Here is a 22452-nt window from a genome sequence, read left to right as displayed (position 1 = left end):
CGTTGTTTTGATTGTTTTGACACACCTAGGCACATGCAGACAAAGTGTCCCCAGCACAGCACCACTTCAAAACAACAATAAAAAAAATGAACCCAAGAAAAAACAAAGAATACAAAAAGTCAAACACTGTAACAAAGTATCAATCAGTCTTATCCTCTGACAAAACAAAACCTTAATCAAATAATAAGTAACTCAGTATCTCCTTCTGCCTTAAATCTTTCCCCATTCCTCACCGACCCCCACTTCCCTTGAAAACCAGATGGCCCCAGCCATATGCCCTGAAGGTCAACAGATGCACCACGTCTTTGGATGCAGAAAAGGTACATAATATCTTTAATAATATTTCCAGATGATAAAACTGGAAAACACACGGGGGAAAAAGCACAAAAACACCTACAGTAAGGAAACGAATCAAGCACAGGTACTGCGTTAAAATATCCAAGAGCTCAATGAAAATAAAATCCAAGCAGGGAACTTGTATTAATGCCATGAATAATGAATAACAAGTGAAAAGAAGACTGACTTTTTTTAAATTACTGTAAGAAATTACATAAAGAAAGGATACTAGAGAACTCTGTGGACTAGTAATGGATATCGCTGCTTATTTGTCATAGCTGTCAAAAGTTATAAATTTCAAGATCTCCAAGTTTTTATAAAATGTACTCGTCTTTTGTCTTCATAGGAAATTGTGTCAGTGGGTGAGCAGATGAACACGTGCATAGGTGAATAAACAGGTGAACAATTTAGCCTGGAGTGGGTTTGGCTGTGGCTGCACTCGCCTCCAGCGAAGCATGTCTGGGGAGAATCAAACAGATTAAGCCATTCCAGATTTTCACTGGTGAATCTGACATCCAAATCCAGGTCTCTGAATCTTAATGTGAAAACTGATTCTAGTGACAACATTATTGCGCTCCACACTTTCTGTGCTCCAGATCGAATTTGTCCAATTTACTGATAAAAGCAACTTTTTAATTGCCGACTATATCAGTAAGTCAGGTAGATACCTTTCCTCAGAACATCCATGATTATATATTTTATTATGCTCCCTATCACAACTGGGAAATTGTATATTCTTTGCCCTTAGCGCATGGGTACAGTTGTGATTATCACTGACTGCAGTATGACTCCCTAAGTTGGATCTCACGACAGAACTGCATTTTAAGGCTTAGTAACTGAGGTTCTGTAGACATCCTACTACTATATCTTGCGTATATATGCAGATGTCCTAAGCTCATAGCACATAAAAAGCAGTGCAAATTAATTTAGCACTCTTTCCTCAACATGAAATAGCTTATTAGTCCACAGTAACTTGCTCATGTGTCCTTAGTTTAAAACTCTATGCTCCAGAAAAAATACAATTCATAGGTTCAGTGCTAAAAGAAGTACCAGCAAATAAAACCTCTCCCAAGCATGTACATTGATAAAGCACCATGAGTAGCTACATTACAACAAAACTGGTCTCTTTTTACTTAGAGTACATTTTGAAATAAAACTTTTTATACCTGTACACAAACAATGTAATAAAGCCTAATCCTGTCTGAAACCTCAACCATATGAATCAAAAAGCCTTCAGCTACCTGCTGCCAGTAACACAATGCTAATGTGGATATACTGCTGGGACCAAAAGGTGTTAATAACCTTTAGCCTGGGACTGATACCAGCAGTGCAAAGCAGCTCTCACCAAAGCAAATGATGAAAGACAGATGGTACCTCACTGGCAAAATGGATGAGGCAAGGACAAATAACACACTTGCTTTAGCTTAAATTCTGGTGAGCAGACTTCTTAAAGTAGGTCAAACCTCCAGATCTGAGGACCTGTCTCTATTAGAAAGCCCCTTCTGGCCTGGCGGAGGTGCTGTGCATACAAGCTGAAAATGTTTCTTCACCATCAAAGACCCATCACCTTCCCAAACTACACCAGGTGCAACGATAGAAGTACCCACAGTTTGGCAGACAGGGCCTCTGCCAGCATTTTTCTGGCCCCAAGGAGGGTCCTTTCCCCTCTTTCCAGTCCACTCCTCATCAGCAGAGCCCCATGGTGTGGACTAAGCCAGAAAGGGCAGCCACGCTTCCAGGGGACAGCGAACGGAACTGCAAACTGAGGCAGCAACGCAACGTCGGGCATGTGCTGTCCGTCTCCAAAGCTCAACTGAAGAACGTGACACGCAGGCATACCAAATGAAGAACAACTGAAAAGCCCGTAACGAAAAAGAGAGAAAAATAAACCAAAACAAATGACATATGCTTTTTATAATTTGATCTGGGGTTTTTTTTTGCCATCGGTTTATAGAGAGAGTAGAGTTCAAACTTGAAAGCAAGCTCTGTCTCTGGGGCTCTCAGTCAAGAGCTGCTATTTGAAATCAAAGCAAATCTATCCCTGGCGGTGTTTAAAAGGTGTTAAGACGAGATTCTTAGGGACATGGTTTAGTGCTAGAGTTAGGTTATGGTTGGACTCGATGATCCTGAGGGCTTTTTCCAACTGAAATGATTCTATATATTATTTGCCAACTGCTTAGGCCTCATGGAGCCCTATGCACACATGGGCATCGCTATGGAATTTACTTGGTAACGTTAGTAAGAAAATCCATTTGTGTGAGAACATTATCTAAGACAAATTCTGTTGAGTATTGGAGGTGTCAACATCCTTGTGAATTTTGCTCCTCTACATACACTTTAGACTCTCTCATTTCAACATTTCAGAAGTGCAGGAGAGGGGATAGTGAAATTTCCTTCCTATGAGGGGCTTCATCTTTGGTGCTCACAAGCACATTCTCCAACAAATCCTTGCAATCTAAATACATTTGTTTTGTATTCAGGTAGGCGTGCAAAGGCACTCTGACTTTCAGTATTACTGAAAATACAGTAATACTATACTCTTGGAGAGGGTTTAAAGGTCTTCAAGACAATTTTTCTCTTTTCCCCCTCTATGGAAGCTGGAATGCAGGCTACATACTGTCACTTGAAAGCCCAGCTAACACAGAAGTCAGAGGGGGTATATATCAGGCAGGAGATTCAATACATTCTGAAATAGTAGTGTAAATGTGTATTCTGTTTCAAGAAAAACTAGAATAAAGTGCTGAGAAATCAAAGCTATTAATCTGAATAATTTTATTCATTTCCATAATCCCACTGTAAAGACAGTGGAATCCGCAGAGAGCCTTCACTAGATTTTTTTGGTGTGAATAAAGGAGTAACATAATTATGTCAATGCAGCACCATTACAATCTGGAAAAAGCCTATTACTGGTGAAATTGAAAAATAAAGCAGCGTGCATGTCGGCCCAGCAAAGCAAGCAGCTGATTTCTGGGTTTGATTGTGTGGAAATGGAGAACTTATACGAGAATAAAAAGACTGTGAAAGCTGTTCCATTTTTAGAACAAGAAGAATGCAGAATTTTAAACATTTTACAGCAGGTCAGGTTTGGGGCCTAACATCAGCAACCTGGCCTTCACACCGTGTAACAAAAATGCCAGCAGAGATCTCTCCAAAGCAGCTCCACATTATTAGTCCACTGAAATATTTATTTGGCATGACAGAACATCAATAACATTATCTCGTAAGTTTTCTATTTTTAAAATATTTGGATTTACATTAGATGGGCCTAATGCTCAAACCACTCTGTTGCAACATTTTTTAAAAGATAAACAAAACCTCCTAGCCTCCTCTGAATTACTTATTCTTCTCTTCAGAATTACAAACTGATAAAGATCAGTATAAAAAAGCTCAGAAACATCCAAACCAGCCTGCTGTTTTCAAGATATAGCAGGAAACAGGAAGCCTTGATCAATAATAATGTATCATTATTTGTATTAAGCTGCTGCCCAGGAATCCTAACCATGCGTCTTATATGCAAGATGATATCAAAATGTAGAAAAAAAGCAGATGAAAAAAGAGACAAGATAATCCTTGCCCACAGAAGTTATAATTTAAGAATAAAATCAGAGATACAGGATGGATGTATTCTGGCAGATGGAAAGTATAGCAAAACAATGCATATGTCTCCAGGCCACACTGCGAGGGAGATACTCATACTAGCTTGAATACTGCAAGACACATTACGTTCCACGTTATTTAATTTCTCCTGTAGCAAAGTAAAACCGGCTCAGGTAAAGTAATGCCCTTAAAAAAGCTGCCCTGTTCTGCTAACCCCGCCAACTTGGGCTTCTGTACATAACCCCACACTATGCAGCACTGTTACAGCCAATAAACAAACATTGCTCAGCATTTTCAATGCGGTGATTTGTTCTTTGTTTTAAAGTGGATACCTCGTACAGTCACCTGATTAGACTGCCGCCCTCTGCCCAAATTCTTGTTGTCACAGACTTTGCAGGTCCCATCCAAACCAAGGGACATAATGAAAGCAGGCAGTCGGGTAACAAGGCTGCTCCAAAAAGCGCTGCAGTGGAGCCTGGCTCCGAGGGAAGAAGCAGCTCTGCCAGCTCCCATGCTGGCACAGCGGTGTGAAACAGGTATTCTTTCCAAAGGGCTTTTCAAAACAAAACCTGCAGCTTTCTTTCCAGTTCCATTTTCAGACTCCTCTGTTCCAGTTGTTAAAAGAGAAATGACAGTGGCAGAAAAAGAAATGTGAAGCAAACTGTAATACGTCCTGCAAATAGTGTCCTTCCTATTCCTTTGATACACACACAATTTGAATGTGTAGTTCCTTGAAAATCTTTTTTTTTCCCGTCAATATGAAAAAAACCCAACATTATCTGGACATCTTTAGCAAATACAAAGGAAGCATAGTGAGGGTTTGATTCCCAGGAACACATCTTCTGTTTGATATTGGTACAGCTACAGTGATCTCTGCAAAGCATCTTCCCTGGGCTTGCAGTGACACGGAAGCAGCGCAGCCAACCTCTGGAAGAGGCAATCGGCTCCACAGGCACTCTGGTGTGCATGCAGCATTCACAGAACTGCACAAGGTTTAGCACAGGTTGTTCAGTGCTATGCTTAACTGAGAAAAAGGGAGCCAAAACATCTCTCCCTCTCTACAGCTCTTCATTACAAAATGGAGTACGCTACCTTTTGCGGTTGACTTATTTGGACTGCATGGGTCAAGATTCTGTAGAAAAGGCTTATTGCATTATTGTGTTAAAGAAATGACAGGGAAGAGGAGGAAAAGTCTATTCAAGGGAAGAAAAGAGCCCTCAGAAACCAAGGTACATCAGTGCCAAAATATTGATATTGCTCGTAGCTACCTGAAAACAACACTTTCGAAACAATGCTTGGAAGCTGGTAGGGATGCCCAAAGCTAAAGTCAACATGCCTGGCTTTGCTTGGTTTTTTTGTTTGCTTGGGTTTTGTTTTCTACTCTTCTCTTTTGTCCTCTCCCTTATTACTAGGAGCAGATAGGGATGATTAGGAGCCTGGCTGAGGGAGACCCCCCCTGCACAACCTACCAAGCAGCAGGGGTTACATGAGCCACGGGAACTGACAGGCTGGCTCGCATTTGCTTGAGCAGTCGATGAAGGATTAAGCCCAGCTGATGAGTACAACAGATAACTGTCACATCTTAAACCACCACAGCTAAATCTACCAGAGTTTATAAAACAGTCATTTATGTTAAAGGTCCAAATCCCAAAGGAGCTAATCACTCTTTTTTAAAAGACTTCCCATGACATTCCAAAAAAAGTAACTTTCTTGCTCTTTTAGAGTTTAGAATTCGTTACACAATTTCCACCTTTTTCAACAGGATGCTGAGAGAACTAATTAATTTAAGCATTGAGATCCTTTGAAGAACGAAGGGGAAAAACTGCTGCAAAAAATCTAGTAAAATCTGCTAAAAAATGTTTTGATTATCCCACCTAATAATGGGATAATTCACTTGAACAGCAGCGAATTTTGTAGTGGGTTATTCAGAGGGAATTGGTTTATGCAGATCATTTCTGCATTAATATTAAAAGCTTCTTGGTCTAGAGATAACTTCAATGTAACGGTTCTATGCATTTCTATTTCACATGGCATGACACCTGCTTATAATGCAATGTTATGTCACTCAAAAGCGGAGAAAATGAAGAAAGTCATTTTTAGAAGCACTGAATACTTTAGAAAACAACGCCTCATTAATATGATACTTAAAAAGCGAGTGATTACAGTGCCAGCACCTTAGAAGACTAATCTCAAGCCGAAAAATCTCACCTCGTACATTTATGCATACGTATGTATATACAGAGACACAGACGTATGCATCCCTATGTGGGAAAGGTTCCCAAGGAGCGTTAATAAGGGTCTGGGATGGCTCCTTCCCATCCCTCCTTCGAAGGAGCCACCCTTGAGGCAGAGCAGCCTGAGCCACAGAGCTGCCTGCTACATCTGCAAGGACTAAAGCCAGGCAGCTACCTGGAAAGAGAAAAGGCTCCTTGCAAGTGTATTTATAAATGCTAAATGGCCCGGGAAAGTGCTGAGAGATTTCTCAAGCTCAGATCCTCATTTTCTCTTGTGCGGTCAGCCCTGGGACAGCTCTGGAAAACAAGGCAGCCATTTTCTCATCAGCTGTTACACTCTGCAAACCAGATTGAAGCGCTCGATAAGCTGCTGTTCTCTTCCGTGCCTGCAGCCACCGGAGGGGAAAACCAACCCATCACCCACCAACAGGTACAACCACAGCCATTGCTGTACTTGCCTGGTATGATTCAGTGCACAGACGGGGCCAGGGGAGGGGAGGGATGAGGTGGCTGGGATGCAAACACATCCCTAAGCACGGCCAGCGCCTGTCCTACCTCAGCTGCTGATCCCACATTACAGACCCTGGTTTGCATTTCCAAAAATTAACTGCCTCTGTTGAAAAATACTTTGCTTTTGCAGAACCTGTGGGTCTAAGATACCGCATCATGCACGCTGTGAAAATGCCTCCAAAACTCGGGATCAGCGTGGGAAGAAAGCGTGTTTAATGTGCAGTCAGCAGTCACAGACACACACACAGGTATACGTGCACCTGTATGCACACACACACACACACGATGTAATTTTTGTAAGCTCTAAGTAACCTCTCTCAAATACTGTGTTAGGGGACCAGACTGTCAAAACCACAGAGCACACTAACTCTACACTGTACAAACCTGGATATTCGAAGCCGCTCATCGCTTGAGAATATAAAGTGCTGTCCCCACATGTAACACAAGAAGCCATTACACCTACACTTACATTTGCTTCCATTTTCTATTATAATCACCACTTATACTTACGTTTACTTCTGTTTTCTATTATAATCCCCTTTCTTGTCATTTTCATAAACCTCCCCATTTTGCAGCAGTGTTTTGAAATTTGGCAGTGAGAAGCTCTGGGCGCAGGGAGATGCCTTTTCAGTCCCATGCAAAATGTGCTCAGACTTAGCTACGCTCAAAGCTGCTGGGGAAAACAATTCTCAAGTTTCAGCGGCAGAGACTACTAAAAACCGTCTGCTAAAATCCCCCACTACCCCATACACGCTGCCTGCCCAGCCCTGGCTCTTCATTTCACCATGGCATGGGGCTCCAGCCAACCCCCAGCTGTCGGGCAGCTCTGCTGGCTCACCCAGCCAAACCTAAAGGAGGCCCAGCTGTTGGGGGACACATGCCCCCGTTTGGCCACTTCTGACGGCTTCTGCTTGGCTGGTGTGAGTGTGCTGAGCTCCTTTTCCACCCAGAGGCTTCATGAACAAGCGATTCCCTGAAGCCACCAAAGTCCCCATGCCTCGGGCTCAGCTTGACCGACAGAGGGTCTGGCAGACCCACCTGGCTTGGCTCTGCTGGTGCAAAGGCACGTTTAATTCATTACATCAAACTCGGACATCTCTTTCCAGTGGCCGATTGGCAACAAACAGCAGTACAATCCTGCTACCTACGGTACTCATTTAGGTAGGCTTTAAGAGATATCGTCAAGCAATGCCAATGGCCAAGAACCCCAAAACTAGGACTGCTGTCAATAGTATGTAGTTTTAGCACTACGCTTAGTAAGTTTCCTTTCTCTACAGAGAACAGTAAAACAGCCAAGGAGATGACATATAAACGAAAATGCTATTAAGACTGTGGGGACCCTAACTATCAGAAAACCGCACTCCAGCTGTGAAAACCCAAAGCATCTCCTCTCACTTGCTTCCTCCAGCCGGAGGCAAAATCCTGCCATAACCTCCCTGTTTCTACCACCTCTCCAAGCTCCTGACACCACTCACTGCTGCTCCCATGCTGGACAAACAGTAGTAACTCAACTCAGGCAACACTAGCTAGGACATTTCTTGCCTTAGTGGCTGCTGCAGTTCTTGAGCACAAGCATTAGGTTTACCCCTGCAATCTTAGCATTTGCACTTTTACACTTGCTTGCTAAGGCTGCTGTTAAATCAAGATGGTACCAAACCCATCACTCATAATTCTGCTTCCCAAAGTTACTACACTACTTTGCACGATGCATTGCAATGGGACTACTGTAAAGGATGGCAGGACGCCAGAGGTGACTCTCACTAGCTTTACAAAACCCCAGTAAGGCAAAATGTCCAAATAAACACAAGTAGAGCACGCATATGTCAAACACGTGATGCGCTCATCAGTCACCAGAACTACTGAAACACGCTTAACATGCTTAACTGGGAAGAAGATTTTCATTCTGTGACCCTCGATTTTTACTGGGTAAAGTAGAGTCTTGTTTTTCTGCCAAGTATACATGTGCCAAGGCATTTTTTAATATCTTATATTTTGGAATGCAGGATACTGTAAGTTTAAGAGTAGACAGTTTCCTCACTGCACTAAAATTCAAAGTATGTAAACCCACAGCACTATCAATCATGCCATCTGTGCTAGAAATGCCATTCTCTTTTTTTTTTTTCTTGGCACAGGACTATTATATCATGTGCAGGTGGTAACAACTAAAAATATATCACAGGAGATATATATAAAACCAGACTACTCCTTTTCTTGATCAAAACAGTAAGTAGAAATGACCCGTGCTGATCTAGCTCACACCCCTTGGCACTGGAGGTTTCCTCACTAGATTTGCAACCCTCGTGCTGAAATGCAGTTTTCAGAAGGGAAGCACACAATTCCTCACACCTGTTTGATAACATCACACCAGATAAAATGGTTTGATCTCTTCCAGGAAGGATGGAGTTCAGCGGTAGAGTGAGGAGTCAGACAAGCACCATATGGCCAGAAGGGAGGGAAGACAAAAGCGAGGGCTGAACCACCTCTCTTGGCGGCAGCAAGAGTTACGTTGGCTCAGCTGTGTTGTCTAATCAAGTATTCTAAATCAATTAAGACTGAAGCCAATTTGTACACATGAATCTTTGTATTTATAAATGGACCTAAATATTCCACAGTAATATTCCATACGGTTTAGTTCCTGTAGTACATGGACAGAAACCAAGGACTGGCTGAGCTCATTAGCCATGAAAACATGCAGTTTTATCAGGCAAGCTTTTGTCCAGCATTACAAAAAATGAGCAGCAAATTAAGGCACCCCTTCCTGCCCTGTAAAACAATTGATCACAATGTAGGAATTCTGGTTAATCCCAGTTAACACTAAAGATGATCTCTCAGTTGTATGGAACTCTCACCATGTCCGAACTTCAGGCTGCTGAGGTATTTCTATTAACGTAGCAACAAAGTTGTCATGAGGGAGTTTACTGACATCAGTCATCTGGTGATAAGACTGCCAGTGTTTGTAAATAATACTCACACATGTTCCCAGAATACTAAGTTTCTCACAGGTTTTAACAGAAAGCCGCTTTCTCTGCCTGGAGAGCCTTCCTGCAGGAAGGCGATGCTGTGTGGCCATGCTCGAGCGGAGGCAGGGTGGCTGCAAACACCTGCTGAGGCAATTCTCCACGCGTGCCTACCTCGCTGATCCGCACAAGCGGCTGAGCCGCTCGTCATTCAGTGGCCCAGGACGGCGATTTATAGCCCCTTCTAGGCAGGACGGCTCTGGCAATGGTCTGCTTTGAAAAGGTACGCAGCAAAGTAAAACGTTTCAGCAGTGACTCAGCGTTGTGTATTAACAGCCAGCCTAAGCTTTTTAAGACCCTACTGTTGCCGTGTGTCGGGGACAGGGCTCACCTTGCAAATAAAACTATTTTTCAGCACTGCACAGGGGCAAGAGAGAGCTGACAGCACCTTGGGAGCCTGGGTCAAGGAGAAGGAGAGGGGAGGCAGGGCAGGACCAGCCCTTCTGGAGCTGCTGCATCCAAATCAGCTCAAGCCATCTGCAAAGAGTCGGGTTCCCATGGCCTCACAGGAGGAAGCAGAGGCCAAGAGGCTCCTTAAGTTGTGAAGAATTCAGCTCCACCTAAGTCTTTTACTTTCACCATGCAGCAAATGCAACAGAAAACTGTGTTTAGAAGAATCTTGTATACTCATCCTGCACAAACATAAGTACCTGTGTGCAGAAATTAAGAGAATCAGCTCCCAGTGTAAGATTTTGTTCAAACTGGAAAGCACAGGGAGGTGAGAAATAGAAAGAGTCGCCATAATCTGATTAGCTGTGTAATTAAGACCGAACTGGGAGATCAATAAGGGAAACTATACGGAGGGCTTTTTCAGCACAGTATGCTGAAGAGAAAATGGGAAATCTGCTGGAAATCTAATGGGATAAAGTAACAGATGGTAGGTAGACGCCCAGGGGACACGGAATATGTTTAAAGATGATACTGGCTAACAGTATGATTAAGAGTATATGCAATATCATAATGCACTGAGTTGAGCTAGAATGTAAGTAGTAAGGCCATAAAAACCTTAATATTCTAGGTTAGACTTCCGTACTTTTATAGACACCTACAAGACAAACAGGAAGAACATTTACAAAAAGGCTCTACATGACACAAGTATCTGGACTTTTTCAGGGAATGGCTCTTGACCTTGTCTTGAGAAAGGTGGCAAACAACTGTCTACAAATATGACACAGGAGATCACAAAGAGGACAAGCACTTAAATTAATCAGCAAAGATGGAACAATAAATAAGGGACTCAGTGTACAGAAAAGAAAACTTGAATTACATTTCTGGAAACAGAGAGTAGGAGCAGCCACCAATGGACCTGTGCAAACCACCATCATCTGGGTGACCTGAAGCCTACCTGACATCATTCTACCAGGGAAAAAAAAGTATATCAATCCCTTTCCATTTTTTCAAAAACAAATACATCAGTAACCTTCAGCAAAGTCTTCTATATAATTCACTGTTCTTCTAGTTGGTACACGTGCAGGAGTACAGATTGCAGTCTCTAAGCTGAGCACACAAGCAGGTCAACTCAAGGTGGCCTTTCATGCTCAGGTAACACTCCATGTTCTCTTGGGGACAATCAAGTTTGCTATACCACAGTCATGAAACTATGGTGGTCCTGTGTCTTCCAAATATTTTCCAACAATTACATAATACCTATAAACAATACAGTCCAGCTGTAAAACTGCTTATGTCTCCCTAAAATAAATAAACATTATATATATAAACTCCATATATATACAGATAGATGGATACATACACACATACAATGGAGAGAGTGTTAAATGTAGTAGATGTAAACAAATGATATAAAAAGTTATAAACCAATGCTGCATTATTATAAGCCAGTTATTTATGTAGATTTATTTTAAAATATGTCTGATTGCCTTCATAGCACTGATGAAGAGAACAGTAATGCACTAAACATCATTAAACACTTAAACTAAAATTCCTCCTTGATCGTTCCTTCACAACCACTTTGATTCCACTCTGCCACCCAGAACAAGAATAGCCACATGACCTGAAGGTCAGAAAATTCTTATTTTGTTATGAGAGCAAACTAAATAATTTCCAAAAGCAGAGCCCTCTCCCATGCACCATCCTGCCTTCAGCTTTCCCATCTCTGACTAGCACTAATTTAAATTAGAGGACTAGTAGCTTTAGCACTTCAGCTGATATCATTACCATTATATCATGCAAAAGCACTCCCTGAAGTAATCAGGAACCAAGCTGCTTATGAAAATAGTGTAAAAACCACACCAGAAATGAAATAGAAACCCACACACAGCAGAGACATAACCAGCCCCTCTGCAAGAAAAAGAGATTTAAATAGGCAGCTGCATTCTGCATCAGCAGAATTACAACCATTTCTGTGAATGGTTTTAAGGTGCATAGAGAGGTCATCATCTTCCACAGACTGGGTTACTGCAAAGCCAATGGATAATCACAGCAAGGAAGCCATTGGGTACCGGACTGCCTTAAAACAGCCGAGGAGAAACAGAATAAGGCAGAATGATGCTGACTCTGATGCAGCTTCAGAGCAGCATCGTTCTCTAATTTACCCAAAGCTAGCTCATGAAAATTTTGCAGTGTTTTTACAACCATAAAACCCAATAAATCAAGCCCCAAGACACAGACTTCCCCCCTCGAACCCTAGTCCAGAAAAACAGTGAGAGGGAATGAGTGTGGGCCCAATTAAATGTGATGTAAGGAAGTAACAGGAAGGCAAAGTTGTAACGGCCATCTTGCATTGTTCTGCTTGTGCCCGTGCTGGGTATCCCACCCTAAGTGGTTTTTGCCCAGGTACAAAGTATTTTGCTTTCAGGATGCTTAAAATTGTAACTGTGACTCGTCATATGCGGCAAACTCGCTCAACTGAGGAGCCAGCTGAAGTCCCTTAGGGCCCACCTTACGTGCACTGAAAGGGCAGATGTATTATGGATCAGCTTCCTGGCACCCTTCCATCCTACAATTTCCTACTGCTATTACACTGATGATTCAAATCTAATTTTAACTAACAAGCAAGCCTTCTGCTGTCAGCAACCATTGTTCCAAGACAGAAGGAAAATACTTTAAACACATTTTCATGCCTTTCAACATCTGCATTTTCATATTGCTTTTGTTCTTGGAGAGGGGCACAGAAAAAGAAAACAAGGGAAGCCCTTCCCAAGGTGTAGGGAGCTAAGATGTCAGTGCTGTCACTTACCATTTCCTAACAAGCCAAATTTTACAAACAATATATGGGTAGCAGAATGGTATTATTAATTTAAGAAATAATACTTTGAAAGCCTGAAAAACTTGCTACAGTAACAAAGCAATTTTCAAACACACAATCCTTTGAGATCACATAAAAATAATGGGGTTTGTTTCAAAAATACAAAAACACACCACCACAGCCTTTAGTAAATCTGAGTGCTACACAGCCATGGTATTTATTTTTATAACTGATGATATGAATCACTTTACACATAAGTTTGTGTGCAAATGAAAACTTCTCCACCAGTTTAAAACTAATCTAAAAATTTCCTTGATTGTATACTATCTTACAAGAGGAGTCCACTCACCATGTTTTCACATGTTGGCATAAGAGATCAGAAAATGCAAAATAATTTTAATATTCTTATCCATTTTCAGATGGCCTTCAAAAGCAAGTACAACACAGAACAATGGGGAGCTCAGTTCATTAGCTGTACAGCAAAAGAAGTCATCCCATATAACATGCACTAGTAGTGAAAAGTTGCAAGGGGTAAGATATTCACTGAACATAATTAGTTCTGAAGATTACTGTAGAAGAAGGACATAAATGTGGTTCCAATAACCAAGGATAAGACAACAACAAGCATAGAAAAGTCTTCCTGATAAGGAAGAAGCAGCTCAGCTTGTTCTGAGTTACAGCACAATCAGGTTAGTTATGTGGCACATCCTGCTGTTTATATCATATGATTTTAATATCTTAAAATAGAAGATTAAAGCCATCTGCAGGTCTCCTAAACAAAACAAATGCTATGCTGTGGTAGTAAAATATGTAAGGTGTTTCCATTACCTAGAATTCATATCAGAGGCTATTTATACATTAAGCAGGAAATATTTAATAGCATTTCACGCTCTAACACAGTATAGAAAATATTACCTGTGTAACACACTTGTGGTTTTTTTTCCAGCTTGTGTAAAATACACTGCTATACTGTTGACTGAATGGCAGTAGTCAAAACATGGAGGATCAAGTGTTGCAGTCCTCTTAGATAGACATTATGGAACCTGCGCAAGGTATTTAATTTGATTTCTTTGTTCAAGTCAGTGGCATTTGCCTTCATTCACATTCAGCAAGTTATTCATCTAAAAAAGCTACAATTCTTTCATGTCTTCTTTTCTCCCAAACTCCATTTGTTCTTCTGTAGAATTATTGCCATTAATAAAATGTTGTGTTTAGACGAGCTGTGATACTGCCAGCCAATTTTATTGCAGATAGAGGTCAAAGAAAAAATTATTAAAAACTAAAATAACTTTTCTTTCTGAATTCTCTCTATAAAACATCAGTCCCAAGCATTCAAATAAACTTTGAACGTCAGTCCCTATTAGGCTCCTAAGTGCGCTGTATGTTATATCTGCCCTACCACCAGCACTGGGCAGAAGGCATCAGAGAGGCACAATTTGGAGCAGGGCAAACCACTGAACTATTTTTTCAGTTTCTTGCACAATAACTGCTGTGTTGCAACTGTCCTCCACAAACATATGAACATCATCTCAGCTAAATAATCTGCATGTATGAAAGCCCTAACCTTAACTGAAGACCTTCATAAGCATGAAGACAAAAAGAGACCAGTACATTATCTAACTGGCTTTCCTCAATAACACAAGTTCTGAAACTCAAACATGCAATTCCTGTGTGGCATGAAACCTTGAAACATTGAAAGAAATCTGTATTTTAGAAATTCATCTGAACATGATGTAAAAATTTCAGCTAAGGGACAATTCCTCATTTCAATTTCAACTATTTTCCAGCTTTAAAATAGATATGAATATTGGAGGAATAACAAAGTCTGTTTCCTGTTTGAATTCTACCTTTTGCTTATTTCCACTACATCTCTCTATTTGCATGACTTCCAAACAAAAGAACCTTTTCGTATCATAAATCTTCACACACTTACTACCAGGCAACGACCAACTCACAATTTCAGTCTCTATTTGGCAAAACAGATTGGATTTTATCAGTTTCCTACCAGAAAGATGAGCTCCTCCAGAACTGCCAAGACCTCTCCCGACTAAGTCCAAACACTTTCAGCTTCAGGTATGAGGAGTGCTCCTCCACATTACACCTCCGCACTAGGTAGATATCATCCATTCCATGTAAATAGCAAATACACATTTTGTCAGTCTTGTAATCTTTCACCAAAACATCACATCAGTGAATGGCATACTTCTGTGCAAGCTGTACAATATGGGCCCAGCGCCCCTCAGAATACACAAATGCCAACTTCTGAAGGAGCTTTAGATATTATGGGCTTGAAGAGACCAAAACAAAAAGACATCACTTTGCCATTCCTCATCATTATCTTTACAATCGAGCAGCATAACGTGAAATAATGACCTGAAGAGCACAATAAAAATACCTGACATCTAAAATCACCTGGGAATCTACACAGTAGAATTTTAAAGAAAAAAGAAAAGCATCAGAAAACATGCAAACAGAGAAAACATACATCCTCTATAAATTTAGGAGGACCTGCCCTCCTGACTTTCCTGGTTAAATAGAGTCTCTAAAAAGCAAAAACTTGAAGAACTGCCTTTTGAATAAAGTCTGAGACAGAAATGTGAACAGGTGCAAAATGACAAAGTGGGGAAATTAGAAAGTGGGGTAATACTAATAGTTTACAAATATCTAAAGGAGGAATTTGCACAGCAGAAAAAGGAAGAAATTTTCTATCAGATACGGAAACTCAAGAAGGAATAAATGGAAGGGGTTTTTTTGTTGTTTTGTTTTGAGTTTTTTGTGTTTTGTTTGTTTTAATGGAAAATATTGAGTGACTAGCAGGAAAGGCTTTTTGGAGGGGAACTACTGTTGGCCTGTGAAAAAACGGCCAAAGGGAATACTGCAAAGCTACTGCTGGACAAAATAACAGAAAACGCACTGATGGAAACACTCCTGTACCAGCAAGGAGAAATGCCTTAGATGGCGGAAAGGGTCACTTCCCGCTCTGCCTATCCAGACACTGTGCATACTGTAACTAAGATATATTACCTGAGAATTTGTGCTCTCTTTTTAATATAATGCTAATGTATTTTATTAGTGATTTTAACAGGCTTTAATAGGAGGAAGCATATATTCAATTATTTTGTTACATGCTTTGAATATAAATGGCAAGCATCTGCACTCTAGTTTACTCCTTCCACCCTCACCCTCTCATAGAAAAAGCACCAGCACATTTTAGAATTCAGAGCAGCCCTCCCCAACCCAGCTGCTTTCTTAGCTGGTTTGCTGGGATCTATATATCCAATCTAATTATTTTGATTCCCATTTCCAACCCTATCAGTGGTGCAGTGGTGCAAGAAATCAAAATGCCAGTCTCCTGAATGTGTTAGGACCTAAAAGCAAACAGCTACTCATTTGCAGAGGCATCACTGCGTGGCCCAAAGCCCCTGTCATCCCGCGATTTACATTCAGTGTTCTGGATGTGACTGGAGAGGGGTTTCCCAGTGTACCAATACTGACCATTTCATTTAACAGTTCAGATATGCTACCGCTTGTTGCATCATCTTGTTCTGTCACAGCATAACTGACTAACCAAATCAGCAACGCTTCAGCTTAGATTTTGTCTCTTTTTAAAGATTTCCTTAAGTCCTCCTTCTTTGTTATTTTTTTCCTTTGTTTTCTTAAAAGCGAAAAAATAGGATCATGCAAGCTTATCTTCCCTGAAGTGATCAAAAGAGAGAGTCAGCAATACTCCTGCCAAAACACCTACTATCCTTTCAAGTCAGGGGGATCATATGTTGCTCACTAGCTGAATTCCTCTGGGGGTCTTTTCCCTGACTGACTCTTCTCCTCTTGAATTACAGCCTTACTTAGATTACTAATGCCTCTGTGCCACCAAAAATATTCCCATTCATTTCCACAGCTTTTACAAATATGGTAACATGATTTGTACTTAAATATAAGCGTCACCGTTTTATTTTTTTATTATGAGTATCATATGTTTAGCAAGCTGTCTGACCTTCCTTATGATGATGAACGCCACAGCAAACAATTTGCTGTATCTTTAAAGAAATGGCCAACTCAATTACATTATGCCAGAAGCTTTCAAATCCCTCTCTGCCAACGTCTTTGCTATATCCTGCCACAGACAGCCCATTTGTATTCCAGCACAGTAGGACACTTGTTTTATTGAAGCATACAGTTCTGGTTAGGTACTATCAACAGAGCGCTATTTCAGTTCACCAGCTCTATGCTCCTTCCCACCCTCTCAAGCCTCAGTTATTAGGATTTTCAATTTTACTGACCAAACGTATATGCATTACTAATTACATGCATGAAATCTAGTAGTTATCGACTGCTACAACAAAATACATTAGTGACCAATTACAGGAGTTCTTGGCAGCAATGGTTATCATTTTAGTGGATTTAATCATTGCACTTAAAGTGAAGCTTGAGATTCCCTTTGAGATTACACTGCTAATTGCTTCTGTTTTGCCAGTTACTGCATGAGCTGGTTTGGAAAAAAGGATCACTAAAGATGCTTTCTAAATATCGAAGAGCAGCAAACAGATGAAGCCTCCTATAAGGAGCTCCTCCCCCCAATAAAACCACAGTGGAAATTCATTCATAACACAATGCCAATCTCCGATATATATCCCCCTTGTCATCCCCTCTTTTCTTCTCATCTCTTGTTATTTAGTTAGACAACAGCAACACAGTTGTATTGCTGTTCACGTGAATTGTGGGACACTACAATCTATTTATATAGCTAGTGAGAATATTACACTTTAAAAAATAATAATAATTTTCCCCCCTGTTCTGTGTTTGCAGAGAGGATACTACTTGTTATTCTTGTTATGACAGAATGTTTGAATGGTCTTAGACCTTTGAGAAAAAAAAAACAACAACCTAGGCAAAGTACATGATTTATTACACACACAATACCAACATAGCAGGCTTCCACTCTCCAGGAATCCCTAAAAACAAACACTCCCCCTCCAAAGGAATTTGTAATATAACGTATTGTTCTTCAAAAGCCTATGTCTACCTCCAGATCCCCACTAGTGATGAATTATCCAGTTTACAGCCTCATAAAGCAGAAGTGACTATATATTTTAATGCTGAGGCCAGTCACGGGACTTCGGTACCTTTCATATTTAGTGATGTACAATTTTCCAAACACCTTTGAAAGGTTGCAACACTTTGCTTTGGGAAAAACAATTTTGTGATTAAATTTCATCAACATTTTAGGTCTGATCAAAGTAAGTTGTCTTTCAAAGACAGAAAGCATTGGGAATGGTTGCAACTACAGTTCCGTTAGATGTCTGGGAACAAGCTACTTTAATAATTAAAATTGTTTAAATAAATTTGGTTTGTTCCCTTTTATTAAAATTTCAGCTACTGGAACTTTCCATTACTCAAACACCACTTCCAGGACAACAAAGAACCCCTCTCAAAAATACTAAAAAAAAAAAAACCCAAACAAAATCCTCAATCAAAAATTTCTCATAAGATTAAAAAACCTTCTAAAATTTTCTCAAACATCAGCTTTTTTAGGATTTCAGTAGATGCTAAGTTGATACAACTCTAATTAGAAACTTAATTGATCTCTGTAAGAAAGACACTGTAGAGAAAGAGTTTTAAACCCCCAGAGGCTTCCAGACTACAAACACCAGAGTCTGTGGTATCTTTTAAAAGTGTCAGAAGTTATACACTTATGATCTACAAAAATAATAACCATCTCCCTGAAATTAACTGCTAAAAGAAGCTGAAGAGCTTCATCCTAGAGTATCGACGGACCGCAGCAACAGAGCCAGCTGGCTTCACTTGAGCCTCCAATTACGGCAGGGACTATGACCCCCTGATTACTGAAAAAGAACACACCACGGTACACCGAAAGTTGCGTCAAGGATGTGTTTTATCTTGCCTCAAACCCAGACACAGATCTGCACAAACCCGCTGGTCTTTCCGCAACACCAGGCACAACAACAGCTACGTGCAGGATGCTCTCAAAAACAAGGCCAGGCCATTTCCATGCTTAACTGAGAAAATCTTGCCCCAGGGCACTCAATTTCAAGTCTGAATGAGAAAATCTGTAGCTGATGAAGTAACTACAATAACTGGCAAATAATACACTGGATAAAACACCTAAATTAGAGTACAGATCAATCCTATATTCATAAAGAAATAGACTACACAATTTAATTGGATTATCCCCATCTCTTAGTTCAATTGTTCTTGACTTTGGCCTTCCTCAAACAAGCAATTAAGGACAATTTTGCAAGTAAAAAGTAACATAACACTGACATGGTTGCTTTGGCAAGGCAGAAGTCACTACCTCTACAAATCCTCAAGCCCAGCAGAATGACCACCTTTCTTTTGCACAGGCGAGCTCCTGCCTCATGTTCACAATAACAAAATTTAAACTATAATCCCAAAAATATTGCAATTGCACGTGGGATTTCTAGTGCGGCATTCTAAATGAAGAAATGGGAACAAGACAGGAGAAGAAAATATTCCTGAATTGAACAGCTGAGCTCATGTAGCACCCAAAAGACAAAAGGTCAGGAAATACCTGTCTTTCATCACTGTCAAAGGCAATAGAGTAAAATATGCAGAGTAGGACTGATAACACAGGAAATAAATGAAAACATTTGCTGTGTGTTAGTACAGAAGTTAAAAGAAACAAGGCAAAAACCTCTCTTGAAGGTCCCTGCTGGATTTAAAACAGAGCTGTTGAGCCAATTTTGATTTCAAAACATGCCAGTATCATTTAAGAATACTGAACCTCTTTAATAAACCTTTCACCTGTTCACTAGTCCACAGAACTAACTCCTAACCCCACGTACAATGAGTGCAAGTATGACATGGCACGATATTTGCAAGAACCAGAACTTCAATGAGAACTGCAAATGCACAGGAAAGCAACCAGTTACTTATAATACAGTTTCAGGCATTATTTGTGACTCACTCCCTAACATACAAATCAAAGAATGATAATGCTATAATAAATGCTGCCACAACGTGTTTCTGAATGAATAGTCTTATGTGTGTATAACTCACTAAGCCGAGTGTATTTTTAAGTTCCATATTTAATTCTCTTTAATACCAAAAGCAATGAGAGACTTTTTTGTCTACTCCTCTATCACAAAGAGATAAACAAAGCAAAATGAAATATATTTTTTACGCAGTGACATGACAGATATCAATTTTTAAGTTAATGCGTTCAGTACAAAAACATGATTAAACCACAGCAGAGATCTGGAATAAAATGCACTGATAACAAGTTTATACCAGATTAAATCAAGAGACTCTCAGCTGATAAGTAGAGTTTGTAAAATTTAATGTAGATACCAGTAAGGATATTGAACTTACTGAAAAACTAAACATAATTCTTTTAGCGTGATAAATGCCAGCAGGAAGAAATGCTCCAGCTCTGGCAATTGTTTCAAAAAACGCAATTAATTTGCCCATTATTACAAATATGTTACCAGTAGAAAGAAGTTTCATGCAATACTATACTATCTGCTTGTTAATATTACATGCATTTCATATATGAATACGTATGAATAAATAAACACATTGAATAATACAACAAAGTACCTTTTTGACATGTAAAATGACTTATTGTAACCAGAGTAATGCTTGAATTGCCAGGAAAGGAAGGCAGGTGGATAACTAAAAAATATTCTTCTTCCCTTTTCAGAAACCTGTCGAGATTGGGTTTGGGACTGGGGACCATCAGATGCCTAGAAATGTCTGCCACATGCACCATCAAAACTGATGAAGAAAAGCTGTCCCTGTCCTATTTTAATGTAAGCAAATCCAACGATTTTAATGGAAGCAAACCCAACAGTTCTTGTCTCAAACAACATGAAATGAGTGTTCACCCTTTCCAAGACAACCATATTAAGCCACCACAAGGTCATCTTCTCAGCCTTCATCCTCTGGTGACCTCATACTTAAACTGGCCCCTTTTTCCAACTTCAGTCCTGCTCAATCTCAGTGCCTCATTATCATCACAAACCAGCAAGATCAAATTCAACTTTAAGAAATGGAGAAGTCATTCAGACTCAGAAATTAGTCTCAAAAAACTGGCAAGGCAAAACACCAAAATGCTGAGAAAACCTGCATATAATCCACATTTGAATTTATGGAGGCTCTAAGGGCAGTAATAAAAAGCAAACCTATCACTAAGCACTGAAGGCTCTATGTAACATTCCTTTAGCTAGCTCTAGTACTCCTAGTCTTTTTCAATTCAAAAGCCAAGGTACTGTCTCAAGTTACAGACCTGCGATTAGCAACAGAGATGCTGAAAAATATTTAACAGTTTCAACACTTTGTAAAGTTGATTTCCAGCTAAGCATTCACTTACTCAGGTGCAAGAACAGTCAAGCTCCCCAGTTTCCCCCAGATTTTTCCTTCAGGCCAGTTTTATCCTTAGGTACCTGTGTATAATAAAAAAATAAAGACAACATTAATTTACATAACTCCTCATAATTTCATCTCTTGATTATATTAACTCTTAGGGCCCAAATTGTCAGCAATTTAAAAATTCAAATCTCCAGCTTTTCTAACAGGATTATTTCCCATCAGTTTGCTTGACCAGAAGCAAACTCAAAGTTGTTTTTCCCCTGCAAAAATACTGGGTTTTATTTGACCAGTTCTACACACACACGTGTGTGTGTATATATGTATGTATATATATACATTACACCCAGCACAACCTCAAATAAAAGCGTTTTCTGTGAGAAACCTCATGTACATTTGACCTAGTAGAAGGTGAGATTGTATGATTTAGGTACATTTCATCACTTGCCTTAGGAGTATAGCGACAGCAACACAGTTAAGGCCTTGTTAGCCACAGATTTAAGCTACCTTAAAACTGTTAACATGTGACAAGAAAATCCTATGTATTCAATTACCACTTTAAAATTGACGGAAGGTTTGTGTACAGGTGCACTGTCACTTAGGTAAGGAAGAGCTCAACAATATAAGTTAGTCTACTTTCTTCTGGCACTAGTATGAATTAGAGAAACATTTTCATAATGTGCTATTCAACCATATGGAATTGATTTTTGCAGACATATGGAGCTCCAATTAAGTAAGTGTGGCTTTGCTGACACAGAAGCCCATCTGCACATATTCAAATTTTCCAGAATTAGACCATCTAATTTAGAGCAGCCCATCTAACAATAACAGAGTAGAAAAGCAAGACATTTGGTAGGACACAGCCACTGAAAGTAGTCTCTTTAAATAGTAATCCCAGCCTCACTTTTGACCATGCTCAGAATATAAACAGATAAAATGGAATTAGTTCACCTAAAATAAAATTACTATTATATTGGATTAAAAAAAAAAATAAAATAAAATCATCACCTCCATCATGCAAGTAAATATATAAATTGGAAAAGTAAGCAAGGTATGGGTTTTCAAAGATTTCACCAGAAGTCAAGGGAAATTAAAAATCTGACTGTAACTATGCTTCCCGGTTTTTAAGTTTCCTTTGCACATTGTGCATCCAGATTTTCCCAGGATAAATACAAAGAAAACATGCTATTAAAAAAAACCAACACCA

The 22452-nt window shown here is 39.9% G+C and overlaps 1 protein-coding gene across 6 annotated transcripts in view; it reads right to left on the bottom strand.

The window, feature by feature from the left end:
- The window catches only part of TBL1X (transducin beta like 1 X-linked), a 205885-nt gene that overhangs the window by 124259 nt on the left and 59174 nt on the right, over positions 1–22452 (bottom strand). For all 6 annotated transcript variants that reach the window (XM_080353892.1, XM_080353897.1, XM_080353891.1 and 3 more), the window contains one exon: positions 21250–21322. The gene's annotated coding sequence lies outside the window, so the exon portion shown is untranslated. The remainder of the gene's footprint in view (positions 1–21249; positions 21323–22452) is intronic.

This window comes from Nesoenas mayeri (genome assembly GCF_963082525.1).
Source record: "Nesoenas mayeri genome assembly, chromosome: 1".
NCBI lineage: Eukaryota > Metazoa > Chordata > Aves > Columbiformes > Columbidae > Nesoenas > Nesoenas mayeri.
The sequence above is the reverse complement of the archived record's forward strand: the minus strand, read 5'-3'. Positions and strand labels throughout refer to the sequence as shown.